General features: G+C 41.7%; 1 protein-coding gene across 1 annotated transcript in view; it reads left to right on the top strand.

Annotated features, from left to right (window-relative positions):
• s1pr5b (sphingosine-1-phosphate receptor 5b) overlaps positions 1-24,047 on the top strand; it is a 75,695-nt gene that overhangs the window by 48,265 nt on the left and 3,383 nt on the right. Inside the window, exon 3 of the mRNA XM_076090158.1 lies at positions 23,108-23,154. The gene's annotated coding sequence lies outside the window, so the exon portion shown is untranslated. The remainder of the gene's footprint in view (positions 1-23,107; positions 23,155-24,047) is intronic.

Raw genomic sequence — 24,047 nt, 5'->3', positions numbered from 1 at the left:
GAAGGAAGCCAACATGTGCATAAAACTGCATGTCCTTAGTGTTTTGTTGTCTCCTCAAAGGACAGAAACACAACATATTTAAAATGCACTGTGTATTTATTTGAGGGAAAAAAAGCCATATCAATGATTAAATCTGTCCATTCTGAATAATGAGCTTTTGAAAGAGTCACATCTGTTCCTAACTTTACTTTATTTATAGTGATGTATTGTAAATGGTTTATCCTGTTATCCAAAGGGTATGATGTGGTATGTGGATCTTATAATGTGGTATGTTTTTCTTTGCATGCGTGTGTATTGCACATGTTAGGGTTGCCGTCTCCTTCCTGGGTGTTATCATCTGGAGCTCAGGGGCTTTTCGTTGAACAGCAGAGATGATAAGGGCAATTTAGGATGTGGTGTAGGCCAGTCTTGAATGTGTCTCTTGCCACAATACACACATGACTTGTTCACACACACATACACACACATGATATCTTCAAAAAGCTGGTTTAAAAACTAATCACACATCTAAACATCTAAACAATCAACATCAACTATGAAAATGAAATCTACAAGCAGTTTTTAATTATTACTGAAGTGAATACAGTTTTCCGAATGAAAGCTGTGGACAGCTCTCTGTGAAGGATTCAAAATAAAGGGGTGACGGTATGCTTGCTGTTGACATTTTAAAATATAACTTCAATGATGCCACTGTGAAAGTTTCACATAATCTAACGGGGGTCTAAAAGACAATAAAAGCACCTCATGCAAACAGGTCTGTTTTGCAATGGTCTGGAGAATCCCCCAAAAAACGTTCTGCACACAAATAACTCCTCTGTGAATTTATTTTACAGTCTTTAAATGAAATCTGTGGTGCCGACAGAACTGGAGCGAGCTACAGGAGGAGGATTTTGCCTTCTGCGCTTCAGATTTAATCTAGGTCTTTGCTCTGGTGTTGGTGTTTGCACCGAGAGCTCTGCTGCCGTTGAAAACATGTAAGAAGATTAGTCTCTCCGAGCTGTAAGAGAGCTTCGATGATTTAGGATTAAGCAAAGTTAAACAAAGCCTTCATTCTGTTTTTTTTTTTTTTACATCTCAGGGTTTCTGGAGGAGGATTATGGACAGATTTATGAGGTTAACAAAAGAAGAGAAAAGGCCTAACTGGGTCAAACTCAGGAAAAGTCATCGACTTCAAACTGGCACCAAACTCTCATTACATTGTGCTTTCAGACCAGACATGTCTGCTGAAAAATAAATTATATTACCTGAGGTATGGTCCAAAGAACAGCTTTAAGTCATTTGAATTGATACTTTTTTAACTAAATGAACATTAGGCGGGCTATTATTTTAAAAAGAACATGCTCACTGAGGGGAAATGATTAATGCATACATACATCCTTTTGCCTTTTCTCCCTCATTTTTGCACCATTTCATATGAAGCAATTCTTTAAACGGATTCCTCCTCTTTATCTCCAGCCAGGGGCCACATTGTACCCCTTCCCCTGAGTGTTCACACCACACACACACACACACACACACACACACACACACACACACACACACACACACACACACACACACGCATGTTTAAACCAGGACAGGGAGGTGATGATAAAGGCTTGGCAGGTGGCAGTTGAACGGTCTGGTGCGGTTGTTCCTGGTAAAAGGGGGCAGCTGTGAGCAGTGTTGCCTCGTAGTTGGGATGGTGTATCTGCACTGGGCATCACAGCAGCTCCTGCCACCGCGCTGTGTGAGTTATTACTCTGGGGTTTCCTGATGACATGGTCACAGACACACACACACACACATAAAGGCACACGCTTGCTGTCAACTATGATGATATACATACACTGTAAATGTGCACAACCAGGAGCAATTTGGCTCATATGTGCTTTTTAATCACAGATATACAGAAGAGTCTCCCTCATAGCCCAGTGAGCATTTATCTGTTGAAAAGACGTTTGAAAAAAAAAGTGGTTACCGGTAAAAAGACGTGTTCAAAAGTGTGCGTTTCTTCTCAAACTATTTGAAGACGTTGATTGAACGTTGACATTTAGACCATATTTTACCGGGATTTTCCATTGTGAATATTTTCATCCTCTACAATGTGCTAATTATAATATGTCGTCAACCAGTGTAGCATTAAGCTAACTAGCCTCCTGTCAGCTAGTTAGCTAGCTAGTGTGGCCAATCCACCATGCTGTACTGCTACACTGTTTACAGAAAATGAGCCGAACAAAATTGTCATTCAACTGGCGACAGCAATGTTCTTTTTTACTATGCTGTGACGAGTGTGTGGATGAAGCATTACGTTGTTACATTTTAGTCATTTACTCTGGCTCTCTACGCTTCGTAACGTTACTACTCCACTCCACTTTTAGTCGTTACTGCAATACCTCACCTCAGTGAGCCTGCGACTTGCCGTAAGGCGGTTTAGTTTATACGAAATTGAACCCGCTACAATGGTCGTAATAGCAACGGTACACGTAAAATCGGCTACCGTTCTGACCATCCTACTACATTTAGTTGAATGGGGATGTCTGTTCTTCTCCTGTTCTATTTCTATGAGCACAACCAAAACCAGACACTTCAGTAGCTGACGTGGAGTGAACAGGTGTGTCAGACACTGTGAAATCGAACCAGCACGCAATGCAGCTTTAGTCATACGCGTTCCTAGACATGAACACTCACACCCACGCAGTACACATCTAAACAAGAAGTCAGACACAGACAGATAGAGAAATGAGCTTACAAACCCCTGTCACACACACACACACACACAGACACATAACTACATAAACGGGGTCCTTTAATTATCCTGATACATTACCTCATCTCTCAAGGCTATAAGGCAGCACCTGGTCACATTACCGCATACAGACTAAAATACTACAGCATGTACTTACGTGCAAACAAACCGTCTGACTCAAGTCAGTTAAGTCATGTCAATTTATTTATAGATCGCAAAGGCTGAGAATATAGAAAACAAAAAATTACAATGAAAAAAGACAAGAACTAAATAGATGATTGAGTGAATAGATAACTTTAATGTTGTAAACAGAGACAAACCAAACAAGCTCAACAAATTGAATGAATGGAGACAATGCCATGACTGTATCTTTACTGGAAGCTTTGCTCCAAAGAGTGTCTGCCAAATCTATGGTCGCACAGTCATCCGACTAAAATCCATTCAGTGATTAAATTTAATTTAATCAAAGTTGTTGCAATAGTGAGGGGTTTCTCATAGTCAGGGCTGTATAGATGAAAGTGGAGGGGGGTAGGCTACACATTCCACTGGCATGGAAGATACAATTTAGACAAGTCTAATCGTAACCCATCAGCGTGTGGAAATTCCCTGCATGGAGAGAATTCATTACATATTACTCTTCCATTTTCCTTAAGGCATTTCCTCCCCTAATGTAGCCTACTAGGGTTTCTCTTAGCCAGATAGCAACAGCTTTATGGAGCCCCATAATATAGTAAAAGGTTATTGGACAAGTCCAAAAGATAAGCCTAATTCATTCAATTACTCCTCTGTTTATTTATCTAATTTTTCAACTCCGGTCATTTAACTTTTTTTTTTTTCATTTTATTTATCTTGGCATACATTCAATAATTTCTCTGTTCCCTACTTTCCCACTGTAACTTTCCCATTTTCCTTACCAGAGTGCGAGTTATTCAATGTCAATCTGAGGGGTAGAAGTCACCTGGGTGGTCCTGGGGCTTTTTTATTATTATTATGCAACATGATGCCTTCTGGCCATGATCTTTATCTCTGGCAAATGCACCACATTTTTTTGAAAAAAGGTATGCCAATAGTGATAGAGAAGTCCTATTTCTCTCCTTACTCAACAGAAAACTTGAGGTCTTCAACAAGTTTCACATCACTTTGGACTCACATAACTAAAGGCCTAGTATAAAAGCTTGACACATAACTTTCTATAATTTAATAGGTTTTCATAATTTACACAACTCACAGCTTGGCAGTGTTTGCTCTGAGCAGATTCAGAAAACTTTTCAATACTCTTTCATTAATTATATATGTTCACTTAAAAAAAGATAAACAGTTCACTTATATTTTAGAAAAAGGAGGTTGCTAATACTAATAACAATAACAATAAAATAATTAATATAATTCATTTGAACCCCACTGCATTTAAAATGTTCCTGCTCTTATGAAAATGAAATGAGCGAGTAATGTTTGGTGATTATTATTATTATTTAATTGACAACATTATTCTTTGTTTAAATATTTTTGACTTATTTGATCACAGTTATAATTTAACAGTTACAGTTAAGCTGCTCAATGCAGGTCGAGTTCACATTTGGTGTGAATTTGATTTAGTTTCACACATACTGTACAGGCTGCAGATCTTGAAATGCCTGAACCACTGGCAGAGTGTTTAAAGGAGAGACATTTGGTCCAACAGCATGTCGCTTTGGATCATGTTTCCTGATTGTTTGCACTTTGCCACCTTAAACTCTCCCTCCTCTGCTGCAAATGTCAAACGCCAGCAGCACACAGAGGCTGCAAATCAAACACATCTAGCACAGCATGAAGAGACACGATCCGATGTTCTTTGAAAGCTGCATTTTTTACGAAGCTTTTTCGCTGATGTAAGTTCCCCCCCTGAGCACAGAAAATGAATAGTTTGTGCCCATTTGGTTTGGTTTGCCTCTACACCAGAGGTCAGCTTTGCCATCTGTGTACACTATGAAGACGTGCAAGACGACCACAATACCAGGCATGCAAGCAGCAGCAGCAGGCAGCTTAAAAAAACACGATGTGTCCTTTTAGCAGGTTCACTGTGAGTTTTTACAACAGCTAGCTTCAATAAAAAGCCCATGTGTGGGAAATGGAGTTGAAATTCTTCTGTAAACTCTTCCTAACTCTTTTCTAAAACTCGAATGATTCATAGGAAACCGCAAAGCAGGAGGATAGGCCCAGTTACGCAGACTGCACTCCCTCATGACTGTGACTCCCCTGTGCCAATATTACTCTTGTTCACCTACCAACTCCCATTTCCACCATGTGTTTCATGTTGCTACGTTGAAAGGCTCTCGCTGGAAAGCCCCATGTAAGGAGCAGAACTCACCATAAACAGCATATGTTCAAACACTGGTATCTCTTTCTGCTTTGCTCTTTCTTCTTTTCCTCACTTGATGAATGGAGTGTGGTGCTTTGCCCATCTCCCCCAGACCCTTCTTTAGTCCTGTATAAAACAGATACCATCTACGACTCCATGGGCCTGAGCATGTCATCCATCACGTTTATCAACAAAGGCTCCTTCATCGACATCTACAGGGGTCAATCTGTCCTCCCACACTCACGCACTGGTCGTGAAATTTGTGTGTGTGTCCTCCACCCTCATCTATCCCCTCAGGTTTCCATTAACTATCTGCTGATCTATCTCATGTCGAAGTAAAACACACAGACACTTGGAAACAGGGAGGAATTTTGTGCACCATTTGAGCGGCTTTCATGAAATTTAGTTGGAGAATAAGAGGAAATGGCGAATTTAGACTATCAATGTGTGTGTATTATTGTTCTGGCGAGTGTGTGAATGTGTTTGTGTGTGTTTGGTTCAGCTAGTTCTGCCTGTGTGCGGTAAATCACCCTGATCCTGGATAGAAAGACCGGCATGCCGCACCCACAAACCACACTCTCCTCTGGCTGGCTCACACTCTCTCACTGGGGTACAGACCTGTTGGAGTCCATACATCCTAGCTTCCTGTATTTTCTTTCAAACTAACCTTCCCTCATTGTTTCTCTCTGGCATGCGCTTTGGCAAGTCCCCCCCCCCCCCCCCCCCCCCCTTTAAAGGCATGAACACCCAGTCCCGATAAAGGGAGTGGGTGAAGGAAGGAGAGAGGAGGGCGAAGGGGAGCAGTAAGAAGGAGAAAAATTGAGAGAGGGTGAAAGAAAGAGTGGGCCTCAATTTTTGTGACGCCTTGCACTTGCCAACTTCAAAAAACCACAAAGAATGAGATTGGGGAAGAAAAGGAGGAAGGGATGGAGAGGAGGCGGGAGGAGAGGGGCTTATGAAAACATCCGTGGATGAAGTCAATCTTTAATAAAGAGAGAGCCTTGGGTTTCTGCGGTGGCTGGTAATGGCTCCAGTTGTCTAGGAGGACTGAACAACACAGTTTGTTTATCCAGAGTAGTGGGAGTTGCTAGCTTTACAGCTTGCATCATTAGCATATACGACGATGACAGCATGGATTGACTCACCGGTCACTGGATTTTTTGCTTTTCTTACGACAAAAGTCAGTAATCCACCGCACAGATCGTCATTATTAGACGCTCAGAGAAAATGCTCTGGGAGGTTGATGACGTAGTATAAAGACAGAAGTGGGAGGTGTGGTGGATGGGTCAAACAAACACAGGACTTTCAATCAGGAGAGCATTGTTTGTGTCCCAAAGTTACATTAGTGATGATTGTGACATGTTTTCCGCACCTATATGACGTAATTTACATTTCACTAAGTTGTTTTAATGCTGTATTCCAATTGAACTAGGAAGTCGGAATTTCCAAGTTTCCAGTTCCCAGAAATTTGAACTGGAACGCCGACTGAAGTAAGATTTCTGAAGATTTTATGAACCCCACCAACTCCAACCTAAAAAAAAGCTGTAGTGATAAGCTGTTCTTCTTTCTTGTGTCTCATTAAATCCGTCATACTGTCCGACTCAGTGAACATGTTGCTACGGTGTTATATCGCTGTAATGTATTACACACCCCCCATTACGTTTTCCGACTTGTACTGGAACGCAGTCAACTCGGGTGTGTCGTCATTCCCAGCCTATTATTCAGCTTATTTATGTGGTTATTGGAATGCATCATGAGCCCAACCATGATGTTTTTCCGAAACCTAATTAAGTGGTTTTGATTAACTTTGACCACATGCTTACTGCGACTGTGCGCTAAACCCAGTACGTTAGAAAGTGACGCCAAGGATCCTGACAAAGTGTCAGTATGTGACGAGTTGGAAAGAGATGTGTTGGAGCTTCTGTAGCTGGCAGGCTAACTGCTAACATGCTAGCCTGCTGAGAAATGCTGCCACTAGTCTGTCACAATAGCTCTAGATTAAGGCTTTAGTTACTGTAGTGTACTGACAGTTAGCAAGTAGGGCAGTTTACTCAGGCAGAGGTGGGTTTAATAAGCAAGTTTAAATTTAAATAATTTAAATAGTTTAAATAATTTCCTCTGCTTTGTTTCCATTAAAGGTCAGCACGATTTAATATGTCTTATTTTTGGCCATAGTTAATCCAAGTTAAACAATGCAAAAGATTTGTGAACAAATCAAGTGATCATGGCAATTCTATTGAATTTAGCCGTTTTAAATTCTGGTGCAGCTGGGCCTTTAATTTCAGCTGAAGCATATTTGAGGTTCCAAATTCAAAGCATATCCTGGCAGGCATATGTAGGCTTTATTGTGTTTCATCCCAGCAACAAACCTTGGCTACATGCAGCTACCGGAAAGTAATCTTCCAAGCCGGATCAGCAAGGAAAGAAAAAGAGGGAATTAAATGTACTGTAACTTTATACCCGCATGATGCGACTGAAGCCTCGTATTAGCTTCTGCTGAACTTTCATCATTTCCATCAGTGGAATTCAAGAGAAGGAATGATTACAGCAACCAATAACTCTTTTAATATGTACGTTTGTATTGAGAGTATCTGATTCAGATATACTTGAAAAATTTGAACTTTCTGTGTCATCACAACACATTGAGTTTAGCCGTAGGAGAGTGTTTTATAACCTTTCAAGTAAAAGGTTTCACACAGTCGCTGCTACTTTCCCATCAACAGTTTGACTAGACAACTGCAATCTTCTCAAAGTGGCTATTTAGACTTAAACCCTAAACACGGGGGTCTGTGGTCAAGAGGGGGTCATGTTGTTGAAAACAAGCCGTAATTCAATGTGATTTATAACAGTGTTTTCAGGCGAAGATCTGTTAGTTTGCCAGCGATACGACTTCGTGGTGAGGAGCTTAACCTAACCATGGCCATATAGCCTCACATAAAGGAACTGACTCTGCAGGAAGAATTTAGGGAATGTCTCTCTCTCTCTCTCTCTCTCTCTCTCTCTCTCTCTCTCTCTCTCTCTCTCTCTCTCTAATGTGTCTCTGAAGGGTTCATTAGCAAAAGATGTGACATCACTTAAAGAGTCTGTAGTCACTCGTCTGTCGACCAGCATGTTATATTTGACATTAATTCCATATCATTAAAGTGGCACCAAACATTTAGGGATTACTTAGAGTGCTGTTAGTGTAAACCAAGGATCCAGTGACACCATCACAGTGTAATTTCCTTATTTAATGCCGGTCAAAGTCAAAGGTCATTTATGACTCCCCACTCACACTTTGCCTTGAAAATGTGCTTATTCTTGCAGGGAGTGAAACACTTTGAGGGAGTTGAAGTCGGGAATGAGGCATGTCGTCTGTCTAAATCAGTTGCTGTTAAAACACTGCTGGATGTAAGCTTATATAAAGTCTCTCTGGGCAGCTAAAGCCTTTTCTTTTGTTGTTTTTTGCTGCTAACGTGCCGTTTGCTCCAGATATGTTAGCTGTTTACACAGAGTCTGAGAAACCACCGCAGCATGTCTGTCTGAGCAGATGAAAGGTGTTGTTGCACTTTAAGAGACGGTGAGATGGAAAGAAGATGATCTTTTGCTCTTCCTTTGTCGCAGTTTCTTGTTTACATGAAACACTGCATTCGGTTCTTCATCAAATTGGACGTGTTTTACAGGGAGCCAGCAGATGTGAGCCACATAAGCATCGTTAAGTGCATAAGCCACGATGATGACTGCGTCATTAAAAAACTCCCCAGACTCCAATTCTTTCAATTGCCTACTACTTATGCTCTGATGTGGCAGACGTCCTCTTTAGATTCAAGATCTGCCTAAAATTCAAGATTTATAGTTGAGTTGACTGCTCAAGGAGCAGTTAGCTCCAGAGATCAGAGCCACATAAACCATTACCACAAGACGACACAACCAGTGTTAATGAAGCACAGATGAGAAGATGGGCTCATAAAAAACACATTGCCTGACACAGGAGAAACCTCTGAACTGGCACTCTGTTGAAAAGAGTGCCAGTTCTGTCAGTCAGTGTCCCAGTGTTTCTTTTAAATTGTGGTATTTGTGTTGTTACCTCTGTGTTTGTGGAAGACTTATTCAACACTTAGGGAGTTTAGGGAAATTAACATTGAAAATTCAAGGGCTGCTTTTTTGTTTTCCTTGTAACAAAGGTCATTTACTTCAAATTTGAGATAGTTCTACTTTCTTTGAGTTGTGTACTGCTATTCTTCATTCATCAGACAGCTATAGTTCGGCTAATAGATATTTACTCAGATTAAAAATATACACCCAAAACGTAGGAGTAGCATATAACATGTACTTTATTATTATAGATTTAACTGCTCAACACTGTATAAAGTAGTTGAAATGAGCTCCACTATGACCAATTAGGCTACAACATTATGGTAGCCTACTATCCATCCATTAACTATACCTAGGGTTGCAGAGCATTTCACAACACGTTGATAGCTGTTGTTGTTCAGACTTGAGGGAGTTTTCACGTGGCTTTTCCTTGTCAGGAACACAATTTTCCCATTATTCCGACACCACATGAATGCAGCACAAATGCCCTATCTCGCAATGTTTGAGAAAGTGAAACATAATTTGTGCATCCGACCCGTGATTGGATCCATTCCAAAGTTGAATGGGTTCTACCTTGGCCCATGCTACCTTCACACCAAGTGACATTAAATTTATGGCCAGTAGTTTATCGTCATTCTTCTGACAAACAGACAAACTAACCCGAAAACATAACCTCCAGGGGTGTTTCTAGGATTCAAAGAAAGGGGGGGCTTAGCCCCAAGGGGAGTGGCATGTTTGCGCGGCAATTTTTTTTGGGGCCCATTTGGGGCCGCGGATATCCATTGTTTCAGACAGTTCATAGATTGGTTCAATCAGAAAGAGTGTGATTTTGCTCTGTAGTTTTGCTTGCGTTCAGTATATGATAACACAGGAGACAGAATTTCAGGGTCATAGTGAAATTTCACAACACAAATATGAACTTTTCTCAAATAAGAGAGAAATAATTTTCCTGCTTGTAAAGGAAAGACGGATAAACTAGCTTTCATATCCGCGTCACTCCCAAATCCTAATTCTTAAAGGGACCGCACACAATGGATGGAGAATGGACCTGACAGTGTTAACTTTATATCGTTAAGTATGATGATAGGCTATTGGATTGTAATTTGAAGGGGGAGAAAACATACAAACCAGAACGCACGCACATATGTAGCATGTTAGAGTTATAAATAACTTGTCCATGTGAGAAACAATACTTTAATTTAATGACATCACCAAAATAAATTTAAAAAAATATATATATATTTTTTTTAAAGCCAATAATGCCAAATTATTTGGGGGGGCTGAAGAACATTTTAGAGGGGCTTCAGCCCCCCTAAAATAGGCCTAATGACGCCCCTGATAACCTCCTTGGCAGACGTAATGATAACAGTGATCATTCTGCATAGTAAGTAGTACTTTGGCATTTTGCCATTAATACCATTCATTATTGCACCATATTAATATATTTATTGATTTTTTTGGCAGTAAAAAATGTATGGCAATTATGTCTGCCTGTAAAGTAGGAAATAGCAGTATTGTAAATGATTTGTAGTTATAACACGTGGGTTGAACTTTGCTAAATCACTTGTATGATCCTTAAAAGACACTTTTTTATCTCAAGAGCAGTGAGTGTTTGATAGTTCTCTCTTCCCTCTCAGTAATGGACATTTCTATTGCACCACCTGTCTCTTATTTGAAGAGCTGCCAACAGCCCCGAGGCTGAGGTAACCAGCATGAGTAAAGCCTCCAAAACGGTTGAAAAAGAAAAACAGACACTGCAGGTGATTTGAAATACAGTAGCTCACTGCAATAAATCAACCCTATCGCCAAAACCAGAATGCTGATACTGGCCAATTTAGCACAATCCCAATATATGTTCATGTTGTAAAATTTTCTACACCATTTGTGTATGGAAATGTCCTTAACGTTAAGGTTAAGGAAAGGTTATGGCAAATAAAATATGTACAGGGTCAAGGTTTGGTTAAGGTTAGGCAACTAAAACACTTCTATTGAGGGGAATATCATAGTTAAGGTTGATGGAAAGAACATTATTCACAGGTCTTTGACCGGACACAAAAACAGATTCCCACATGAATGCTTGACATGTTACACACCCATCCACAACTCTGACCAACACACCCCTATTTACCCCTATATACTATGATATGAAGTGCATAAACAGACATGAACACACAAACTACATACCTTGCGTAAAAATGGAAAAATGAAATGAAGCCCGACAGGACCATGTAAACCATTGACTAAATGGAAAGCCAGTGTAAAAAATGTAGGGTGGCTGACGATCCACTAATCCAAACAGGATGCAAGAAATGCATGAACAATCTTAATCTTGGCTGGAGATTCAGCGAGTCTGAGTTTACAAAGTTTAATATTTGGAAAAGAGAAATCCTGAGTCATGAGGGAAAAGTTTGAGTGCTTGATTCTACATGAACAGCCGGAATACAAGCTGGCGATACAAACTTTCCCTTGTGAACACAGCTGCCTGGTTTAGTGGCAGTACGATCTGCAACAGTAATTTACATGCTGCTAATCAGAGGCCAATTTCTCTGCACAAACAATGGAAATCTTGACATTTGGTGAAATCACCGTAGGACGTGGCTGTGAGACAAGCACACACAGGACAAACAAATACCAATGAAGCTTGAGCAGGAATATCCCATTGATAGAAGAGCCTCCCTTAATCAACCCAACCAGTACTGTTTACATTCTTCCACCACAAAACGTGGCTCAATCACAACACAGTGTCCTCAGTTTCCCACAACCAAAATATCATAACACAATCACTTAGGTGTTATCATTTGGCCAGCTCATAGGACGCGATTACTCAGGAGGATTTGGCAGAGAAATGCAGCCCAATGGACCCAGAGCTGGTAAAAAATAGAAATCCTTTTAGGGTATTTAAAATCACCGGGGACCATTCTCATCCTTCTCCTGTGACAGAAAACACATCTCCTCATCGCCCTTGTTGTATCCTGTGAGGCCTTTTTCCCTGCCGCGGAGAACATCTGGAGCCAGTCACTCCACCGCTGGCCCGTGAGAGCAGCTCCTAATGGAACATGTGAATGTGTTATAAGATCCGGCTCGAACAGCTGCTATTAGCTCAATTACACATTTTGGCAGGAGAGCAGCAACGTGCTAACTCTTCACGCATTCTCGTTTAATTGCGTAAATTGATGTTAATGCAGCCCTCAAGAGCCCGAGCGGAGGGTCGTAGAGGAAAACAAGTGGTCACATCTACAAACAAAGACTCCGATGCTGAGACCTGAGGCGTGGACCAGGGGTTTGACAGGGGTGGGTGGGGGGTTGCTGGCGAGGGAATGAGGTAAATGCAAAGAATGAAAACAAGCTCTCAGGAATCACCATTACGAGCCTGAGGTCAGAGTTGATGGATACTGCTGCTGAACTTTGTTTCCTGAGAATATTTTGTTTTTTTGGAGACCGTGACTCTACCTGTCTGGCCTGGGGTAGTGTTACTGAAAAACATATGCAAATACACATCCTTCTAAGTGGGCCAAAGGTGTCACGGAAAACACTATCACCCTTTCATTTCCTGCAAAAACTTTTACGGTCACTCACGATGAAGTGTGTTATCTTTATAAACCAGTTAAGAGCCATCAGAAAGGCACATCTGCAATTAGGGAGTGCTTGAACTAGAAGCAAAATAAACTAAGAGGTCCCAATTGGAGAAATATACAAACATGGCCTGGAGACGTAATCTGCTTTGTTCACTTAATCACTCTTCCATGTCCTGCTGGCGTGACAGGATGAGTCAGTGAGAGTAATGGTGGATTGTGAGAACCAATGACCTGTGAATCAATGTGTTTTGAATGTGTAATTCTCCCAAATAATCTTTGCATAATGCGCCATTGGAACCGAGAGAGACAAATCGAATGATAGCTTCTGGTTACTAAAGTTGAAGTTAGCTTGTTTTGTTCTGTGTAGCATAGATGCCCAAATGGAGTTGTCCAGAAATGGCCATGAAATTGTCAGCTGTCCTGGGCGATAGCCCGGAGGGAGATTTACTCACCATCTGTAATCTGTTTCCACTGGACGCATCCAAATGTTACCAACCAGCACAATTCTGCACTGAGCTGGACGGAGGAATAATAATCATGGGAAAGTATGATCCTAAAACTCTTTCCTTTTTTCCCCCTCTTATTCAAAATGATTGTGAGTGACTATCACTGTCCTTTCACGTGTTGTCACTACGCTCCTGGATCCTGACTGCATGCATATATTCTGAATAGATTTTAACTAGTTGCTATCGCTGCTGATGGCAACGTTGCCCATATAAAGTCCTTTAACATTTGTGTCTGCAAAAGACATTGAAGAAAGAACGCAAAGAGATTCTGGACTACAATTGTGTAGGTTGTAGAGAAAGACAGAGAGGTATGCTTAAAACAAACTAGTTTGTAAACTGTGGCGTCTGATCGTGTCTGAATGCAGAAAATATGTATATATAGCTACGGTTACACTCCAAAGCAGGGGGAAAAGCCTGCTGACAGTAATCGCACTCTTTCCGACAGTCTCTCTGATAGGCGCTTATAGTGTTGCACTCATAAAAAGAGACAGAAATAGTTGTATGACGAATGAAAGAAGAAAGCCTAAGAGAGAAGTTTAATTCCTGCATCACCACATGTACACCTGGCTCTCCAAAGGCCTAAACCAAAAATCTAAGTATAAGCAAAGGGAAGAAGTGATCTGAAGGGTGAAATGAAGTGGAGGAAGGCAAGAGAGGGACTCGAAAGCAGAGCTGAGATGTGCGGGGTGAGGGAGACGGAGGAAATCGAGGAAACTGAGGGAGAAAGTGGGAGCGAGACCTGGGTTGAAACGGAAGTGGCGAATAATGAACTGACTGTAGAGTAAACAAACAACTCCAGCAAAACCAGCTGAGTTCACACACACACACACCAGGCTACCACATACTGTATTTCGTTACACAGATGCATCATCTTCCCATCCTCCTCTTCTAAACCACTCTGCCTGTCTGCAGAACATGTAAATACATACCAGAACCAATTGATTTATTGGAGAACTTCAAAACCATACACTTACTGCGAACGGGAGGTAATCAAACACACACACAGACTCGTTAAAAGATGCTGATGCAGCACATTGGCGACAAATCACGTCTGTGTTGCAAGGGATTTTATGTTTTCCTGTCCAAACATAAGCACAGATGTGCAAGAGCAGACATTTCACCTTTGAGCTCTATACAGGGAGTAAAAGCTAGAAGAAATCCCGATCAGAGAGGAAGGAAGGTTTATGTTTATGTGTATATAAGAGAAGACACTAGTGAGATGACAGCTTGGGGAGTTATGGGGGATCTTTCGCTCTCAAACAAGCCATTCCTCTTCAGGCTCCAGCATATTCCTGGCTACTCACTGAGTGAGTTACTCACAGCTCTTTGCTGTGTTTTCATTAAAGCTGTTTCATGTGTGAGGCAGGAGAAAAGTAATGGGCAACTGGCTAATGTTTGAATCTGAATTGTTGTCTTTGTCGCTGTCGTCCTTTTTGAACTCTGCTTTCTCTTCCTCTCTTCTTCAAAGTGACAATATTTTTTATTTCTGTCTGACTGCTCTTCCCTCTTCCACTCTTCTTCTTCCTCACTAAATTGCTCCTGGCATCCTAACTTTAAGGGGCAGGAAAGGTCCCAGATGACAAGTCCCAGTGGGAATGTCAGAGGCACATCAGGAAGCTTGTGAAATCCATCATCCTTGTCCTCTCCACCACATGTTAAAATACCTCTGCCTCTATCAATCCCTCTCAATGCTAACATTAAACACGGAGGACCTTGCAAACAGTGGGCCTGGCACAATGTCCACAGTGTTAGCAAACAGTAAAAGGGTTTATAGCAGCTAGCGAAGACACTGCTCTTTTACCAAACCTCGATAGTTATAGGGTGGCCATTAGTGGGTCCATGGGGACTCCTTTGGGACCAGTACGCTGCCCAGTCGCTCGTATAATTGTGCTTCCGTAAACAACGAGTCCTATCAGTCACTGGGAAAACATAGATACCCTCCTCCCCCTGAAAAGCACCCAAACAAAACACCAAAATAAGACTCGGAGCTGACAGCTGTGTGTGACCTGCTGATCTCAGCTATGTATAGACATGAGGCTAACTGTGGGATTCCAACTGTGCTATTCCCAACATTTATCTCAAATTAGCTCTGAACCAGTTTCAAAACAAGTTTTCCATTGAGTTTGATAATCGTCACATTATACTTACCTTTATTATTTTTGATTCATTTCATACACATTGCCCTGTAATTCATCCTGGCTTATTTGATATCTTTGGAAACTTTGGCATCTTGACGAGAATTTCCAAGTTTCAAGCTGACGATAGACCTGCCAAGGAGTTTGTGTGACTGGCGAGTAATCTTCCACGTGTGAGGATATTTAGTTTAAACAAGCTGAGACCCAGGACTGCTGCTTGATTTGAAAATCCTCTGCTGTTGAGTTGACTTGACAACTTTGACTGCAACTGCACATTGCTGACAAACGAACAACTGTATACGATTTTAATTTGTCTGGACGTAAACCGCAACTTGATCCCTTAAGCGGCCGTGGGACGCAATCAAATGAAAACTGTTCAATCAGGAGTTGGGACTTATTGGGACACAGTGGAAAAACATAATACATAACGTAAACCTAATCTGTTTTCAACAGAACGATGTTTGATATTTGATGGAGATTTCTTCTGTCCCCTCTGGCTGTAAGCTGGGCCTACTTCTGTCTCTACTAAACCATGAGGGCAAACAGAGGGGCTGCCTAAGGAGAAGTCAAACATGGCTTTGGAAGAATTTCCCCCACTCCCCAGTGGGTGTGCACATGCCTCTACATTTAAGTGTGTAGGCCGATGTGATTATTCTGCTGCTGCAATTGCTCAAGGTGGAACGGGAAAACCCTGCAGTTCATATTTAGAACAGTTTTCAGACTAAATTAAAATTATTTTTCTTTCAGTTTTCACCATGGAGCAAATTAGCTGAAGAAGCCAGCTGGTTTGTGTCTGTGCACGATCTGCTGATGCACTCCTGATACCCATTTACTGAAACTTGCACTGAACCTGCACCGCAGCACACTGGAACAGGACCCAGCTGCTGGTACGCTTGTGACCTGACATCTAATTGCTTGCAATGGAACAAGCAGCTCGGAAATGTGGTTTCTGGTGGAGGGGAGGGGAGGAGGTGGTGGTGGTGGTGGTGGAGGGGTCGGGGGGGGGGTAAAGAAACGAATGACTGACACATAGACGTGGAGGCTCAGAAACCGAGGAAGACATTAAGTTTCTGCATTTGAATTTCTCAGAACCGCACGTAATTGGTTGCAGAGCTTGAATGACATCAGAGCGTTGACTTCCACTAATGGGCTTGCAGATAGATCCTGGGTGTCGTTCAAAACAAAGTAGGCTGTCAGAGACCATACATGAAGCTTTAAACACAATACAATGCAGGCTTTTATGGAAAAAGTAGTGTGCAGTTATTTGAATGACAATTTTTATCTCACCCATGCTTTTTATCTTAATGAATCATCTCGGCCATCCGTTGGCAGGGCGGCCGTGTGAGACGTGACAGATTTTACAGGCAAAAGCAAGAGGTTGAAATATGTGCTGCTGCTCTGATAAAACATCCTATTGTAAAACTGAACAAACCAGCTGGAATGGGAGAGCAGCCCAACTGATTTATAGATAACAACAGATATCACAAGGCAGGATGCCAGATGTGTTAACAACACAACTCAGATCTTGGATGTATGTTTAGCTTGTTGCTCAGTCCTGCAGCTTTGCTTCTGGCAAGTCGCTGATGCAGCCACGCTTTGAATTAACTTTATTATGTGTGTGCAGTCAAAGATTTACACTTTAAGATGTGCTGAACAGGAACAAGAATGTGTTAACAGGACTGGAAAGGGAATCTAACTCTAACACAAATCCAATCAGAAACTCGCATTCCATCCAATTCAAATATGTTTTAATAGGCTGACCGAGTGAGACCCCAAAATAACAATTTTAATTGTTTAGTGGTTTGACATTTTGGAAAAACTTTCTTGAGTTGAGAACATTGATATCATTATAATGTCTGTGCACTAATGGAGCAAGAGCCAGGAGACAATTAGCTTAGCTTAACTTAACATAGGCTGATCTGTCCAAAAGTTAAACAATACATACTGCCAATACATACTGTCTCTAAAACTCACTAATAAACATATTTTATCTTCTTTGTTTCATACACGCACATGTAAATGCCCGCTCTTTTACAATCATGACAACACTGAGCAGACTGACCCACACCACTCTTTGAACTAATGATACCACCATTGATGGTTTGGTTTGGTTTGATGTGAGATGTGAGGGGCTAATTGTTCTGCTGAGGTCAGCAATTTCTTGAGTGGTATTTTCTTTAAGAATGAAAAAAAGAAGGGAAACCAGACTTCAAATCACTTCCAGTCACGCTAACCTTACCGTCTGGTTGACTGAGCTGGTACTCTGCCCATTTCGCCTTTCTCTTTATAAAACACCTTCTGAATGGAAACACAAGAGAGTTACTGAAAGAAAGCGAGCCAAGGTCAAACGTGGAAAATGAGAGGAAAGTCTAAAAAGGCGAAGAAAGAGAAGAAAAAAAAAGAAGTTTCAGGCCCAAGCTTGTCTCGTGCCCTTCTCCTCACTCTCACCATATCAGCGTCTTGGCTGCATGTTTTTACAAATTATCCCGGGACGCAGAAAGGGGCCAAAACTTGGAGATCTGGCATTCATTTACATTCTTACTGGTTTGCGCTTCTCCTGCTATTTTCTTCCCCCTTCAAGAACAGAGAGCAAGATGGAATTTCAAGAGGCCACAAAGAAACAGAGCAGGAATCGTTCAAGCAACAAAATCTCTGAGCGAGCGTCCCGCAGGGATTCGTATGGCTGCTGTGCGGTTGTAATGTCTTTGTCCGCCCATCTCCTCTGATTACCATCATGTCTCTAGAGAGATCCATGAGGGCAGGATTCATGTGTGTTATGTGTGTTTGGAAAAATGTGCACGAGTGTGTTTGCAGAAGAAGAGATTCTGGTTGAACTGCACCTACTTCCAAGGTGAATGGAGAAGGAAAAACACTTTTCCAACTTTATATTCAGACCTACGCATTTCATCTTGTGTCTCGTGAAAGTAAAAGTGTGTCTAAAAGTTTGCAATTATGCGAAAATGCTTGGGAAATGTATCATATCATAACTTCCGTATGAATTTATATGAAATCGAATTGGTTAAATTGCGAGTACAATTATTGATTTATGTTTATCAAAGTTAAACCTGCATTAGCTTATGTTTTGGCTCTTTGGGGGGGCCCACAACAAACTGTGCACACATTTACATATTATCAGTATTTAAAGTTAATATGGCAAATGTGTAAGCAACATTTTTTTTTTCGTTTTGTAACTTTTGTTACATCGCCTTCCTGACACAGAGCAACATTATCATTCATTTGTTTTTCTGGTCACCTGATGAATGTTAGTTCAATATGCACTCCTTTTCACTCTGTTTTGGTCTCCACCACCACCATGTTTCCTGCTGGGCAGGTAGTGTGCAGTCGGTTTATTTCACTGAAAACAGCTGCCTGCTGGAAACAAAACCGATGACAGCGGTGAATCTGAACCAAAACTGTAAAGTTGTTTTGTGTAAAAACCAAAGTAATGAGCTGAAAGACAATCGCTCAATTGTTACGAGGGAAACTACAGACAATGATAATTATCTGACACATTTAACATTACATGTTAGAAATTTTTACACAAACATATGGATTAATGCAGCTTTGAGGCAAGATACTTCCAATGGTTGTTCTTGTAGTTCTTGTATCTTCTGGGTTTAAAACATCCCAAGAAAAAAAGGAAAAACCAGAGAAAAATGCCCATTTATTGTGATTTCAATCTGAAGTTTATCTGGGGGTAAAAAAAAAAGAGTATTTCAGGGTTAAATTAATCGGTAGTATACATTTAGGAGGAAGGTTAAGCATGTGTTGATGAAGATACACATTTGGCCAAGCGTGGAGCAGATATGTCAAAGTCCTTTATTGTCCTTTCATGAACGGAGAGTGTGTGTGTATACACTAGATATATTGTGAGTGTATGCAAAGTCTCCAACTGACAAAAGCATGCACAAACGCGCTCAGGAACCAAGCCTTGATGGGAGCTGTGTGTTAATTCTGGCATCGCAGGAATGAACACATCATCCTGAGGGTCGAGTGAGTTGGTTAAAGCCCCGCGGAGCTGCGAGAGGTGTCGGTATCATACATCTAAACCAAGAACAATCTGGATCTCATTTAGGCCTGTAGCCTGCCAGTGCTGGAGTGAAGACATCCAGACTGCAGCCACACTCGCCCAACAAAGCTTTCGGCACTGAGGCGCAGCCGAGCCAGGAGAAATAGACCGGATCCCCAATAGCCAGAGTTCTCGGTGACCTGAACCACCCCCTTCAGTAGAGGATGGAAACCATTGCATGAAAACTGCAGACCCATGCAAGTACAGAATCATTGCTGTCCCCTTGTCCGAGGTGTTATCTGCTGTTATCACTGTAATTGGAGCAATAGCGGGTCATTTCCTGCCAGAAAGGAGCTTAATTGTGATGACTCATTGCTCCTCGCTGCAACTCCCCAGCAACTGCCCAACTGTTGTCAGAAGAAGACCAGATCGCCTGTACCCATTTTCTACTCCCCCCCTAAACTTTTCCTCTGAACTCATTCCTCAACTCATCACTCCTTCTGAAGCCACTGTGCCCTGCGAGCACTTCAAAAGAGCACAGATCCTCATGAATCTCCCTTGAGAGGCTCCCAAAAAAACCGCAGCAAGTCGGCTGGAAAATCCAAACAAACAATGCGCTGATGAGTGGGTTGAGCAGTCTTAGGTCATACACTGCAATGCCGCGAGCCCATTGAGTGATCGCATTCTGGAAAGTAAACATCAGGCTTCAGGGAGGCTATATGGAAATGTGGAGAAAGGAGGATAAAGTGGAAGAGGAGAGGGACAGTCTTCTGCTGCTGTGTGTATGTGTGTGATAGAAGAAGAAAAAAAAGAGATACAATTGCAAGCAGTGAGGAATGTATTCTTATCGTCACAGAGCTGGTCTGGCTAGTCCTGATTTTGGGGACTTATCAGCGGATTAGGACTGAGGACTGAGTGGTGATAGATGGCATGAGGGGCGGCGGTGCGATAGCCTTAGACCCCGGCCTGAAGTGTTTAGGTGATGAGGAAGAGGACTGGAGAGGACTTGGCAGGCAAAAACCATTTAGATGGTGTTTTGAAGCCCAATATGCCAGACTCATATCTTCGCCTCTCAACTCCCTGAATGCCTGACAGGCAAAAGTTAAAGAAATAACGTCTGAGATATTTGAATGTTTTATTGTGCTGGGATGAAGAGTAGGTCAGGCTTATGTGCAAGTCAAAATTCACTTTCAAAAAGTAAATTTAAAACAATGATGCCATATGAGTTATGTTTCTAACTCTCAAACTGTAGGTGGTCCTCTTATACTTTTGACAACCATGTCTCACCACGCAGGCTGAAAAACATCAAGGCCGTAAAAGTATTAACACTACAGCTGACACTTGCAGCTTAGAGACGCCATCATAACATCACTCCACCGGTAGAGTCAAATCAGCGGTCCATCAAGGTCAACATTACATCCACACCCAAAGAGGAGCCGGCTCAGCCGAAAGCAGTCCAGCATCACAGCGGTGTGTGTGGCCAAAAACAAACATTAAGAATATCAGAGAGGGAAATCCATGTGGAGCGTGTTTCCAGGGTTGCTGCACAGAAAGTTGAGTTTAAAAGACGTCAGAAACATGGAGGTAAAAATTTGAGTGAGGAATGAAAAAAAAAGGATCTGGAAAAGTGTGATTGAGAGAGAGAGACGAAACAGTAACAGGGAAACAGACAGGACTGAGTAACACACAAATGATCAAGAAGAAGACATGAAAGAGGACAGCTTTTCCTTTTCCTGTACAGATTGGTGTGTGTCCTGTCCGTCTGTTAGACTACTCGTCCTCAGCGTCAGTCCCCCGTTTCTCTCTGAAGCTTTGATGTGAGGCCTCTGCGTTCACCCCGACAGGATATTACTCTTTAATGATCTCCTGATAGGGTTCCCCTCCTACACACAGCGGTGCAGACAGCAGAGATTGTGGGTGAAACATTATAAAGACGCTCAAACAGAGCGGTAGAGAAAGTTCACCCACCAACTTCAAGTCCTTTACAAGCCTCTCGAACACATACACACACCATTGTGATGATGGTTCACGCTTTTATTTCAGCCAGAAGGCTCGGACTGATCACATCTTTCAAAGGTTGTCTCGGTTGTATTGTGTCTGTTGAATTCATTCATGTGTGTCAGCAGCCATGTTTCCAACTTCTGACCAAACTACACTGTAGCTGAGTTTATTTGCTCCAAACCAGTTTATGGAATCGTGCATAACTTGCATTTTATTTATTCAACATTTCCTTAATTCCCTTGACAGTCAGACACTAAAATGGCATTTGGGTGAGGACCATGTGAGACAGAGACAGTCGGAGTGAAATATAGAAGAGGTGTGAAAAGAAAGAAAGAAACAAAGAACTAAGCTTGTGTATTGTCCACACTACACAAAGGAGGATTATTCCTCAAAACCAGGTAATCACACAGCAAACAGGTTTGAATAGTCAGACTCTGTAGTGTAATGTCTCAGCCGGATAAAGAGCAGGATTTCCAACAGTCAACACATTGTGAGTTAGGAAAGTAAATATGTGTTACAGCAAACGCAAAGCCACCGCTGATTTAATGTGTTCAGGGGAACAGTGAGTTTGTGTGCTTCTCGACAACATGTCATCATACCAAGCACTACCAAAACAAAAACCGATAAAAGTTGTGTTTGAGGCTCGTGCAGCGTCCCTCTCACGTCTCCCCTGCTTTGTTTCGTCCTGAGAAACCTTCTGCACACCCTGCAGGGGAGGTTCAGGTGAAGCGTGTCAAAGCACGCCGAAATCTTACTGACAGGCTCTGGGAATTGGGATGCCATCACTGATAAGCCATGTGAATCGGATTTGCTTCACTTCCCTGGCGGCATAAGTAGGGGGTTTCAGAACAGATAATCGTGGGAACAATAAATCTAAAACCCAAACTCGAAAACAAAAGCTACATTTCAGTTGACTCGGGGAGTTCGGGGGAATTGTTACTGAGCTGTGTCGTTTGAAAACTGGTTCTTCCAGTATAGTTGCAGCTTTCACTTATTTGGAAAGTGATGTTTAGTTAGTATGAGCAAACACCTGCCAATTTACAGCACTTCCTCTTAATTTAAGATTTTATGTAGTGTTCTCAGTGCACTTTGTGACATTTTTGCAGTCTTGCAAATGTTTCCTTCTCACAGGCTTTTTATAGCTAACACACTGTATATTGCATAGATACGTATGTAACTTATTATAGGGAAGATTTGAGGAGGGGTCCTGCGTAACAAAGTCAACAACTTTTCTTTTGCTGTCGTGTTATCATCGTGTTATCATTGTACACAAAAGAATGGGGTCTGCATGATGAAATCAGGGAAATCTGTCTGTGCTGGACTGTGTATCGTTGACATTATGTGACCTTTTGAAATGTGAAGAAGTGCCACAGCTCTAGCCGTCGTGGCTCTGTAATCAGACCCACTGATTACACTGACGGGCCTCGATGAGATCCCAATGTAATGATCGCTCCAGGTCCTCCTCATATGTCAGTCATCAAGAAGAGGTTTTATGGTGCGCAGCCACGAGAAGTCTGTCTGTATGTCTGTCTCTGTGTGTGTGTGTGTGTGTGTGTGTGTGTGTGTATCTGTGAGAGAGAGAGGAAGAGGGTGTGTGAGAGAGAGAGAGAGAGAGAGAGAGAGAGAGAGAGTTCGGTTTAAGACCAACCTCCTTTAGCTGTTGCATGTTCCAACTAAGGTCTTAGTTCACTCCCTCTGCCTTGTCTGACTCAGTTGGTGCCTGTGTTTGGATTCTCCTCAGTGAGAAGCAGATGAGGTGATAAACGGCAACTCTACATCAATTTCAAGGTAACTTCTTAATGATTCTCTTTTCTTCCAATGCAGTGTGTGATAGATGATGTCATCATTGAAATTGTTGCGGGTCATATTTACACGGTTACATTTGTGTCGTGTTTTTTCTAACAGAATGTTAACATGTTTCAAAATGAAGAGTTAATTGTAATGTTTAAATTAATCTATTGCTTTATGGCACCATTTACACCTGAGGAAAAGAAAGGCTGCCACTGAATGTTATAGGAGATGCACTATAAACAAATGTATGATGCAAAAGTCACCAAATACATTTTTTTTTTGAAAGAAAAATCTTGACATTATTCTAAACACGAATGCTGATTGTTGTGATTATAACACACACATATTCTCTCAATCACATCTCATCCTGGATAACTGACTTTGAGATTCACTTATGATCTCATTCATTTTTTTTAAATCCAGGCCTAGATTCTATCCGTTCTATCAAGGGACGCTCAGCTGTTTGTGCTAACACGGACAAGTCATTTGAATTTCCCAAATTCTTGGCAACAGATTGAATGGGTTAAACTCTCCAGACCGTTTGTTAAATGTTAACATATGACTCAAGAGGCAAGAAAAACATTCCCTCTCACGGCAGAGACTCGAAGGAATGGAACCCTATCACCCCTGATAGTTTTCAACATTAACATTGTCAGCTTAAATAATTCAACTTTAAAAGCATTTATGATTATAGTTTCAACTTTGTCATTGGACGTGCTGTTTAAGAGTATTTGCATGTGCGGGAGACTTCAAACACACCTCATCTATGCTGTGAAGGTGGAATGGTGATGCTGGGGGGGGAAACCAGCTGCATGTGCGCCAAATTGAGTGCACATGTTGTGATGGTTCCTGTCTAACAACCTTACAGTGACTGACAAGCACTTTAAACA

This window comes from Anarhichas minor, unplaced genomic scaffold (genome assembly GCF_050575085.1).
Source record: "Anarhichas minor isolate MPS153535 unplaced genomic scaffold, ASM5057508v1 ptg000012l, whole genome shotgun sequence".
Lineage (NCBI taxonomy): Eukaryota > Metazoa > Chordata > Actinopteri > Perciformes > Anarhichadidae > Anarhichas > Anarhichas minor.
The sequence above is the reverse complement of the archived record's forward strand: the minus strand, read 5'-3'. Positions and strand labels throughout refer to the sequence as shown.